Source organism: Drosophila novamexicana, unplaced genomic scaffold, assembly GCF_003285875.2.
Source record: "Drosophila novamexicana strain 15010-1031.04,08,12 unplaced genomic scaffold, DnovRS2.1 tig00002103-arrow-arrow-pilon, whole genome shotgun sequence".
Classification (NCBI taxonomy): domain Eukaryota; kingdom Metazoa; phylum Arthropoda; class Insecta; order Diptera; family Drosophilidae; genus Drosophila; species Drosophila novamexicana.
In genome coordinates, this window is record NW_020824940.1 from 163,131 (window position 1) to 175,000 (window position 11,870).

The window sequence follows — 11,870 nt, forward strand, 5'->3', positions numbered from 1 at the left end:
ACCGCGGTGTCTGCCCTACGCCTTGCCGTACAGTCTGTGTGCGACAGAGTGTTAGGCCGCAGACCGTCGAGAGCGCAGGGAAAAGTTAAATGGTGGACTGCCGAACTGAGTACCAAACGCCGGGAGGTCAGGAGACTGAGGCGGAGGCTCCAGGATGCACGGCGCAGAGGTCATGAATCTGCGCCGTATCTTGCAGCTCATCTGCGGACAGCCGTCCGCGAGTTCAAGACGCTCATCCTGAAGACGAAGGAGGAAAACTGGCGACGCTTCGTTGGAGACCACAGAGACGATCCGTGGGGGCACGTCTACCGGATATGCCGAGGACGAAAGCGGACTACCGATTTGAGGTGCCTTCGTTCGGATGACGGGCTGGTCGTAACATGGCACGACTGCGCGAGTCTCCTCCTCCACAGCTTTTTTCCAGTTGCGGAGTCGAGTGAAGACATCGTCATTCCGGACGAAGCTGCTCCAGCGCTCGAAGCTTTCGAGGTTGGAGTATGCGTCGCTCGGTTGAAGAGCAGGCGCTCTCCCGGGCTTGACGGCATCACAGGTGGGATCTGCAAGGCGGTATGGCGTGCCATCCCCGAGCACTTGACAGCGTTGTATTCCCGCTGCCTGACAGAAGGATACTTTCCCCTTGAGTGGAAGTGCCCGCGTGTGGTTGCGCTCCTCAAGGGCCCCGACAAGGATAGGAGCGATCCAGCTTCCTATCGGGGCATCTGCCTGTTGCCAGTGTTTGGCAAAGTGCTTGAGGGGATCATGGTGGATCGAATGAAGGAGGTGCTCCCAGATGGAAATAGATGGCAATTTGGCTTTCGACCTGGACGCTGTGTCGAGGACGCCTGGAAGCACGTGATGACCAGCGTTGCCGCCAGCCAGGCGGTATACGTACTTGGTCTATTCGTGGACTTTAAAGGCGCCTTTGACAACATCGAGTGGAGCGCCGCGATGCGCCGCTTGATCGATGCGGGATGCAAGGAAGCTAGCTTGTGGAGGAGCTTCTTCTGTGGCAGGAAAGCCAGGATGACCAGCAGATATGGCGAAGTCGAGGTGGAGGTCACGCGAGGGTGTCCCCAGGGATCCATCAGCGGACCGTTCATCTGGAACACCATGATGGATGTCCTGCTCCAACGCCTGGAGCCCTTGTGCACATTTAGTGCATATGCCGATGACCTGCTGGTTCTTGTCGAGGGAAGGTCGAGAGCCGAACTGGAACGTCGAGCAGCTGAGCTAATGTCCGTCGTGGGAACTTGGGGAGCCGAGGTCGGAGTGTCGATCTCAACCAGCAAGACGGCAATGATGATGTTGAAGGGGCGTTTTGCCGTTTCCAGGCCGCCCGTGGTACGGTTTGCAGGAGCAAGCCTACCATATGTCGACAAGTACCGGTACCTTGGCATCACAGTCGGTGAACGGTTGAATTTTCAGCCGCATATCGCAGGATTGCGGGATAAACTGACTGGAGTCGTCGGAGCATTAGGCCGCGTGTTACGGGTTGACTGGGGCCTCAGTCCCCGAGCCAGACGCACTGTATATGCCGGACTCATGGTGCCTTGCGCACTGTTTGGTGCCTCGGTATGGTATTCCGCGGTCAGGGGAGAGTCGGGGGCCAGGAGGCGCCTCATCTCCTGCCAAAGAGTCATGCTCTTAGGATGCCTACCGGTATGCCGTACAGTGTCCACCGTGGCACTGCAGGTGCTTGCTGGAGCTCCGCCGTTGGATTTGGTTGCCAAGCAATTGGCAATCAGATTCAAGGTCAAGCGTGCCCACCCGCTGGAGGATAGTGACTGGCTGTTCGGTCTAGATGTGGCAAATCTAGACCAGAGGCAGATGAAGGCGTTGCTGGAAGAAGGCATGTGCTCCGAGTGGCAACGGAGATGGGATAGTGATGAGCACGGTCGACCGACTCATCAGTTTATCCCGGACGCATGCTTCGTTTACAGCCGGCGAGACTTTGGATTCGGTCTTCACGCTGGATTCTTGCTGACGGGCCACGGGTCGCTAAATGCATTTCTGCATCAGAGAAGTCTGAGTGCAACGCCCGCATGTCAATGCGGTGCTGAGTATGAAGACTGGCAGCACGTGCTAGTTGCTTGCCCACTCTATGCAGATCTGCGAGACCTCGACGGACTTGGTGTCAGGAGAGAAGGTACCCGTTGGGACTTTTCCCGGGTCTTGGAGACACCAGAGCGGCTGTTACTCCTGGAGATGTTTGCGCGGGCGGTGTTTACTAGACGGCGGCGAGGGATGGAGTGAAGTACAGCCACACAGGGCCGACCAGTGCCGGGCTGACGTTAGCCAAAACTGGGAGTGGCATGGACTGTGTCACGAAGCCGAACAGAGCTTAATCTGGTAGACAAACCCCTTGGGGTAAGTCGAACAATGGATGACCCATTCCGTGTTTGTCGTCAACAAAACTGGGAAGTGGCAATTGCTACGAACTGCCGACCAAAGCTGTAATTTGGTACCACGGGTAACCAGGAGCCCACGGAACTTGTTCCGTCCTGGTTAGTTGGTGCGGCCCTTCGGGGAGTATCGTGGTGGCTGTGGTTCGATACCCAATTGTGGGGAGAGTTTTCACTCGGCGTGGAGTTGCGTGTCAACCGGGTGCTGTACCCATAGACCAGCGGAGGTATAGATAGACCTCACCTCCCACCAAGGGGGAATGTCATGTTCGACAAGCATGCATTCAATTTGGTACCGAAGGGGCACTGCACATGCAGTGTCTTGGAGGGGCGCTAGTCCGACGCTTTGTTTCGGCTCGCTGTATTTCGAATACCGTGGTAGTAAACCCCTACGGGGTAAACGCCACGTTAAACAAATATTTGTTTGTTTTGTCCCTATCTACTCAGTTCGTTTCAGACGGTCGTTGGGAACAGACGTGCTTATTTCATCGCTCGCTTCGCGAACAATCTAAAGATAACGGTGCTTTCAAGCAACGGTATCTTGTTTACATTTTGTGCGCTTATCGGCAATAAAGTTTTATTGCTTTGTTTACGTCGTTGCTGCGTGAGCAACAGGCGTTCGTGTGTGTGTGTGAAACCGCCAGCTTCTACGTGTGTGTGTGTGTGTGTGCGTTCTATTTATATATTAAATAGATAAGCGCACACCTGCGGGCGATGCCGCCACGCAAAAAGAAGCCCGCTGAGAAGGGGACTTTTGAAAATTGTAGGATGACGTCGGATGATGAGGTGGCCTTGTCGGAGTCGTCATCGAACAGCGAGGTAAGGCGGAGGAGCAAGCAGCGCCTGAGGAAGGCAACTTCCGAAAGCGCTGTCAGCTCAGTTGGTGCGCGAGAGGGGAGCGCTGTTCCCGCGGGAGCCGCAGATGGCTCGCCTGGAGCAGCGGGTGCAAGTGTGGAGGAGCGGGTTTTTGCCGTTCCTCATGCCGCGAGCGCTGTGAATGTGTCTGAACCTGCCGTGGAGGGGCCGTCGACAAGTGCGGCGGCTTTGAGGAAGCGGAAAGGAACAGCTGTCGAGCAGATGAAGGGGATAACGGGAGCTTTATTGCAGCTTGCACTCAAGGAGAGAGCCACGGGGTCGCTCATTTGCAAGTTAGTTGATTATACTGGGCAGTATGAGCAGCTCTTGTTCGCGCTTGTGGCGCAGAATGAGCGGCTGCAGGGGCGCTTGGAGGCCGTTTGCGGGGATGCAGGCGTTTCGCATGCTTTGCATGTTCCAGCCGGCCAAGCGCGGGCTTCGTCGGTGAACGCCGCCAGAGGGGGTCCCAGGTCGGCAGCGCCGTCTACCCCGGAGATGCCTCGGCCAGTCGAGACCTGGTCCTTGGTTGTGCGCAGCAAGGCTGCTGGCAAAACCGCTAAGGACGTGGTTGAGCAGGTGGTGAAGGAGGTAGGTCCCTCTCTTGGCGTGCGGATTCATGAGGTGAAACCTCTAAGGGATGGAGGTGCGTTAATTCGGACTCCATCGGTCGCCGAGCGTGAGAAAATTGTGGAGAACACAAAGTTCAACGAGGTGGGATTGGAAGTGTGTGTGAATGATAAATTAGGGCCGAAAGTTGTGGTTCAGGGCGTTCACTCGCAAATCACCCCTGACGAGTTCATGGGTGACCTTTACGAGATGAACTTAAAGGACAAAATGTCACTTGAAGCCTTCAAGAAAGGTGTCCGGATGACAAGTAAGCCATGGGCGGTGGGAGGTAATGTTGCAGTTAATATAGTCCTCGAGGGTGCTGTGGTGGCCATGCAGTCCCTTTTAGAAATCGGACGCTGCTACATAAAATGGTTTTCGTTTAGAGTGAGAAGTTTTGACCTGGTACCGGGATGCTACCGCTGCCTTGGCTTCGACCATAAGGTGGCGGAGTGCAGAGCCAAAGAGGACGTTTGCCGTCGCTGCGGCCAGATGGGTCACCGTGTGGCTCAGTGCAGCAATGCACTGAATTGCCGCAATTGCTCCTTTAAGGGGAAGCCGTCGGGACATCTGATGATGTCTCTAGCCTGTCCCATATACGGGGCGATTGTTGCGCGGGCGAATGCTAGACATTAAAATGTCTAGCAGATTTCTTCAGCTGAATTGTCAAAGGTCGTATGCAGCTATGTGTGATGTGGGGGCTATGATGTGTGAAAGGGGCAGCGTCGTTGCCCTGCTGCAGGAACCCTACGCGACCGGAGGTTGCGTAAGGGGATTGCCCGCATGTATGCGAGTATTTCCTGACAGCAGGGCCAACTCCGCTGTCATTGTGAATGATGTCAGTATTGAATGCACTTTGGTGAGTTCAACTGACTGGGGGGTGTGTGTGAGCCTTAGCGGCAGTTTTGGCAGGATTTTTGTAGTAAGCATGTATTGTAAGTTCGGGGATCCCCTCGAACCATACATTGCTTACTTGGATGAGGTGCTACTACTGGTTAGTAGCGTACCAGTCATCCTTGGTCTTGATGCGAATGCATCATCTCCCATGTGGTTCAGTAAGGTATCCAGACATTCGTCTGGGTATTCGAACCACACACGGGGTGAGATGCTAGCCGAGTGGGCCGTGTCCCAGGATGTTCGGGTCGTTAACGAACCCAGTGAGTGGTACACGTTTGCGGGTCCGGTGGGTCAGAGTGACATTGATGTTACTCTAGTGAATGCGGTAGCAATGAGTATGTATGCTTTTCATTGGTGTGTACTAGGTGGGCTTGGTGTGAGTGACCACAATCCGATTGAGATTGTTGTCACACACACTATTACAAGGAATGAAAGTGTTGGGGGTAATCGCTGGCGCACTTGTAGTGTGAATTGGTCCCTTCATGGGCTCATTGTGCAGGAGGCGGCAACGCAAGTTCCGCTTAATGCATTTAATGATTTGAATGTGGATGAGCAGGTCGTATGTGTGAATAGGTGGATAACTGATGCGAATGATCGCATGTTTGAGAGGCACCGTAAGGTCAACCTCAAGCATGTGAAGTGGTGGACGAATCAGTTGAGCACCAAGCGGCGGATGGTCCGGTCTCTGCGGAAGCGATTCCAAAGGGCCAGAGCTACCAATGCGGATGGTGCAGCCCAACTCAGGATTGAATATAGTCGGTGTATGAATGAATACAAGCAAATGCTTGTAAAGGTGAAAGAAGATGAGTGGCGCTCTTTCCTGGAGCGCAATAAGGATGACCCCTGGGGTCGTGCTTATAAAATAGTTCGAGGTAGAGGCAGGGAAACGGATGTAAGTAGCCTCCGTGTTGGTAACGTTCAGTTAACGGCATGGAGGGATTGTATGAATGTCTTGTTGAATGAATTCTTCCCCAGAGCGGATCATCAGGACTCACCACCTAGTGTGGTTAGTCCTGTTGATCCGCTTCTGGATAGTGAGTTGGAGGTGGCTTTCTCGAGGTTAAAGTCGAGGAAGTCCCCTGGTATGGATGGATTCACTGGAGAAATGTGTAAAAGTGTCTGGAAGTCAATTCCAGAATATATGAAAGCGATGTATGCGAAGTGTCTGAATGAGGGTTATTTCCCCAGTGAATGGAAGTGTGCGAGAGTGATAGTGCTCCTGAAGTCGCCTGACAGGATCAGGAGCAATCCTAGATCTTTTCGGGGCATCAGTCTTCTTCCGGTTCTTGGAAAAGTTCTGGAAAGGATTATGGTAGAAAGGCTTCAGGAGAGAATGAGTGACCAAATGTCTGACAGGCAATTTGGTTTTAGGCAGGGCAGATGTGTTGAGGATGCGTGGAGGTATGTTAGTGACTCTGTTGAGGCTAGCAGCTCCACGTATGTCTTGGGCATCTTTGTTGATTTTAAAGGTGCTTTCGACTACCTGAGTTGGGCGAGTGTTTTGAGAAGGTTGGATGAATGCGGGTGCCGAGAATTAGCTCTCTGGAAGAGCTATTTCTCTGGCAGACGTGCGTGTGCTGTAGGGCGGAGTGAATGTGTGAGCGTGGATGTGGTTCGTGGCTGTCCGCAGGGATCTATCTGTGGCCCATTCATTTGGAACCTCATGATGGACCCCTTGCTAGTGCAGCTCGAGCAGATGTGTAAGTGTTGTGCGTATGCGGACGATCTGCTCGTCTTGATTGAGGGTCGGTCGCGTCTTGAGATCGAAACGAATGCGGGTATGTGCTTGCGCACTGTGTATGAGTGGGGTGAAAGTGTTGGGGTCAGTCTTGCAATGGACAAGACAGTGTCAATGCTGCTCAAGGGCAGATTGGCAGCTAGTCGGCCACCCATTGTCAGACTGAATGGAGTGAATGTGAGGTATGCGTCTGAGGTGAAATACCTCGGCATAACCTTCGGCGAGAGGATGTGTTTCACTCCTCATATCGCTGGTCTCAAGGCCCGGCTACTTGGTTTGGTGGGGCAAGTGCGTCGTATTTTGAGGACTGATTGGGGCCTAAGCAGACGTGCTGTCCGCACCATCTATGAGGGTCTGTTTGCTGCATGTGCAGCATATGGATCGTCTGTATGGTGCAAGGCGGTCACGACTGTGGTTGGCAGAAAGAAAGTGCTGGCTTGCCAGAGAGTGCTTCTGTTAGGTTGTTTGCCTGTGTGCCGCACTGTCTCTACGGAGGCAATGCAGGTACTGTTAGGAGTAGCCCCTCTTGACTTGGAGATCAGGCGTCGAGCCTTGATATACAGGATCAAGAGGCGGCTGCCATTGCTGCAGAATGATTGGCTAGCAGATAGGGATGTGGAGAGTTTAGGGCTTAGTGAATGCAAGAGATTGGTGAAAGAGTGTGTTCTGTCTGACTGGCAAGTCAGATGGGACACAAGCGTGAATGGGCGTGTCACTCATCGGTTTATACGGGAGGTTACATTTGCCGGCAGCCGACCAGACTTTGGGTTCGGCCTGAGTCTTGGATTCCTGTTGACTGGTCACGGTTCCCTCAATGCATTCTTGCATTCGAGGAGCCTTTATGACAGTCCAGAATGCCGTTGTGGCTCGGCTGCTGAGACATGGGAGCATGTTCTCTGTGAGTGCACAAGGTATGCAGATCTTCGAGATCTGAGGGGGATGGGTATAAGTGAGGTTAGTGGCGGGTTTGACAACTCCGCTGTCATTGTGAATGATGTCAGTATTGAATGCACTTTGGTGAGATCAACTGACTGGGGGGTGTGTGTGAGTCTTCTATTTGATCTATCTGTGGCCCATTCATTTGGAACCTCATGATGGACCCATGCTAATGCAGCTCGAGCAGATGTGTAAGTGTTGTGCGTATGCGGACGATCTGCTCGTCTTGATTGAGGGTCGGTCGCGTTTTGAGATCGTGAAATACCTCGGCATAACCTTCGGCGAGAGGATGTGTTTCACTCCTCATATCGCTGGTCTCAAGGCCCGGCTACTTGGTTTGGTGGGGCAAGTGCGTCGTATTTTGAGGACTGATTGGGGCCTAAGCAGACGTGCTGTCCGCACCATCTATGAGGGTCTGTTTGCTGCATGTGCAGCATATGGATCGTCTGTATGGTGCAAGGCGGTCACGACTGTGGTTGGCAGAAAGAAGTGCTGGCTTGCCAGAGAGTGCTTCTGTTAGGTTGTTTGCTGTGTGCCGCACTGTCTCTACGGAGGCAATGCAGGTACTGTTAGGAGTAGCCCCTCTTGACTTGGAGATCAGGCGTCGAGCCTTGATATACAGGATCAAGAGGCGGCTGCCATTGCTGCAGAATGATTGGCTAGCAGATAGGGATGTGGAGAGTTTAGGGCTTAGTGAATGCAAGAGATTGGTGAAAGAGTGTGTTCTGTCTGACTGGCAAGTCAGATGGGACACAAGCGTGAATGGGCGTGTCACTCATCGGTTTATACGGGAGGTTACATTTGCCGGCAGCCGACCAGACTTTGGGTTCGGCCTGAGTCTTGGATTCCTGTTGACTGGTCACGGTTCCCTCAATGCATTCTTGCATTCGAGGAGCCTTTATGACAGTCCAGAATGCCGTTGTGGCTCGGCTGCTGAGACATGGGAGCATGTTCTCTGTGAGTGCACAAGGTATGCAGATCTTCGAGATCTGAGGGGGATGGGTATAAGTGAGGTTAGTGGCGGGTTTGACGTAAGTCAATCACTCTCCACTAGTGATAGGGTTAGAAGAATGAGTGAGTTTGCGAGAGCTGCATTTTCCAGGCGACGTTTGCAATTGCAGGAAGGAATTGTATGAATGAAGATGGATGGTAGATGTACGAATGTGGGGGTACGAATGGTGGGGTACGAACGTGGGGGTGTGTCTGAATGGGCATTTTGTTGAACATTGTGTTGTCTGGGGCCACCAACCCTTAACTGTTTTGGAGTTTAAATTGGAAGTGCCCTTCTGGTACGAGGCCTGACCAGAGGTCTTTAATCTGGTACCACGCGGGTAACCAGGAGCCCACGGAACTTGTTCCGTCCTGGTTAGTTGGTGCGGCCCTTCGGGGAGTATCGTGGTGGTTGTGGTTTAACACCCAAATGCGGGTAGAGCTTGCTCGACGTGGAGTTGCGTTATACAACCGGGTTCCGTAATCCAGATTTCGGAAGAGGCTTAGATAGTCCTCGTGCCAAACCAAGGTAGAAGTCACAACCAAACAGTCGTGTCTTTAATTGGTACCTGCGGAATTGTTCCAAGGGGGCGGTGATTGACGCTTGAATTAATCCTATACTAGGAACCGTGAGATTAAGCCATCGTGGCAGGTGCTCACGTTAAGCCCACTGACTTTCATGTCCCTATCTACTATCTAGCGAAACCACAGCCAAGGGAACGGGCTTGGAATAATTAGCGGGGAAAGAAGACCCTTTTGAGCTTGACTCTAATCTGGCAGTGTAAGGAGACATAAGAGGTGTAGAATAAGTGGGAGATATTAGACTTCGGTTTGGTATCGACAATGAAATACCACTACTCTTATTGTTTCCTTACTTACTTGATTAAATGGAACGTGTATCATTTCCTAGCCATTATACGGATATAATTATTATGTCTTATGGTATTGGGTTTTGATGCAAGCTTCTTGATCAAAGTATCACGAGTTTGTTATATAATCGCAAACAAATTCTTTAATGAGAGAATGCATTTATGTATTATTGATTTAAAAATTTGGTATAACTCCAATTACTCAGGTATGATCCAATTCAAGGACATTGCCAGGTAGGGAGTTTGACTGGGGCGGTACATCTCTCAAATAATAACGGAGGTGTCCCAAGGCCAGCTCAGTGCGGACAGAAACCACACATAGAGCAAAAGGGCAAATGCTGACTTGATCTCGGTGTTCAGTACACACAGGGACAGCAAAAGCTCGGCCTATCGATCCTTTTGGTTTAAAGAGTTTTTAACAAGAGGTGTCAGAAAAGTTACCATAGGGATAACTGGCTTGTGGCGGCCAAGCGTTCATAGCGACGTCGCTTTTTGATCCTTCGATGTCGGCTCTTCCTATCATTGTGAAGCAAAATTCACCAAGCGTTGGATTGTTCACCCATGCAAGGGAACGTGAGCTGGGTTTAGACCGTCGTGAGACAGGTTAGTTTTACCCTACTAATGACAAAACGTTGTTGCGACAGCATTCCTGCGTAGTACGAGAGGAACCGCAGGTACGGACCAATGGCACAATACTTGTTCGAGCGAACAGTGGTATGACGCTACGTCCGTTGGATTATGCCTGAACGCCTCTAAGGTCGTATCCGTGCTGGACTGCAATGATAAATAAGGGGCAATTTGCATTGTATGGCTTCTAAACCATTAAAAGTTTTTAATTTATTTTATTAACGACAATGGATGTGATGCCAATGTTATTTATAACATAGTAAATTGGGAGGATCTTCGATCACCTGATGCCGCGCTAGTTATATTTTAAAACATTATTTAATACAATGACAAAGCCTAGAATCAATTGTAAACGACTTTTGTAACAGGCAAGGTGTTGTAAGTGGTTGAGCAGCTGCCATACTGCGATCCACTGAAGCTTATCCTTTGCTTGATGATTCGATAAAAAGCAACACTAGACGAACATAATTCGTATAAATGGGTTATACATTCGCTTAAAATATATTATCAATTTATAGTTGTTATATATTTTTTTATGTATGTATGCCTACTGTACGAAAGTTCATCTATGTTGCTCTCAAATATTTAATATTTAACATTGAATAATATATATACTATATATACAATACTTAAGGCAATATTGATATATATATATATGAAAATATGGAATTGACGGATGGAATATATGAAACATATATATACACAATACCTAAATATAAAAACTTTAATTATTATTGAGGAAAGCATATAACATAGAACAATATATATATATATATATATAATACTTAAGGCAATATTGATATATATATATATATGAAAATATGGAATTGACGGATGGAATATATGAAAAATATATATACACAACAAAACATGAATTAAAACTTCAATTATTATTGAGGAAAGCATATAAGATAGAACAATATATATATACACAATACTTAAGGCAATATTGATATATATATGAATATATGGAATTGACGGATGGAATATATGAAAAATATATATACACAACAATACATGAATTAAGACTTCAATTATTATTGAGTAAAGCATATAAGACAGAAAAATATACATATATATATAATACTTAAGGCAATATTGATATATATATGAATATATGGAATTGACGTATGGAATATATGAAAAATATATATACACAACAAAACATGAATTAAAACTTCAATTATTATTGAGGAAAGCATATAAGATAGAACAATATATATATATATATATATATATATATATATATAATACTTGAGCCAATATTGATATAATATATATGAAAATATGGAATTGACGAATGGAGTATATGAAATATATATATACACAATAACTAAATTTAAGCTTCAATTATAAGGGGGAGTATAGAGATCTATAAAATGTCATTCAGTCATATACAATATTTTTAAATTTTTGGATAAACGAAAATATATAAAATTGGTACCAGTATTAAAACTTCAAATATTTTTGAGGAAAGCATATAACATAGAACAAAGTATATATACAATAATTAATGCAATGTTAAAATATATATAATGAAAATATGAAATTGGCGGATAGAAATCAGCCTCTTCTAAAACAAAATTTAATTTTATAAAGATGATAAAGAAATTGCTGGATTAAGAAATATTTCTAAATATTACTTATACAAAAATTGAAGACTATTCTATATTAACATACATAATTAAATTGTAACTAAAACAACATTAAACTATATATAATAATAATAAAATAACAATGACATTTCTAAACTATATAAAAATACACAAGAGTTAATTGCACATTGAATTAATTGTGATTATGAAATTTTTATATATTGTAAGCGATTATTGATATTAAAATTTATATATATTATATATAATCTTTATCAACTTATATTATATGAAAATAATATGAATTATTATAAAATAAGTACATGAAAAATATACGGTGAATGGTAGCATTTGGAAA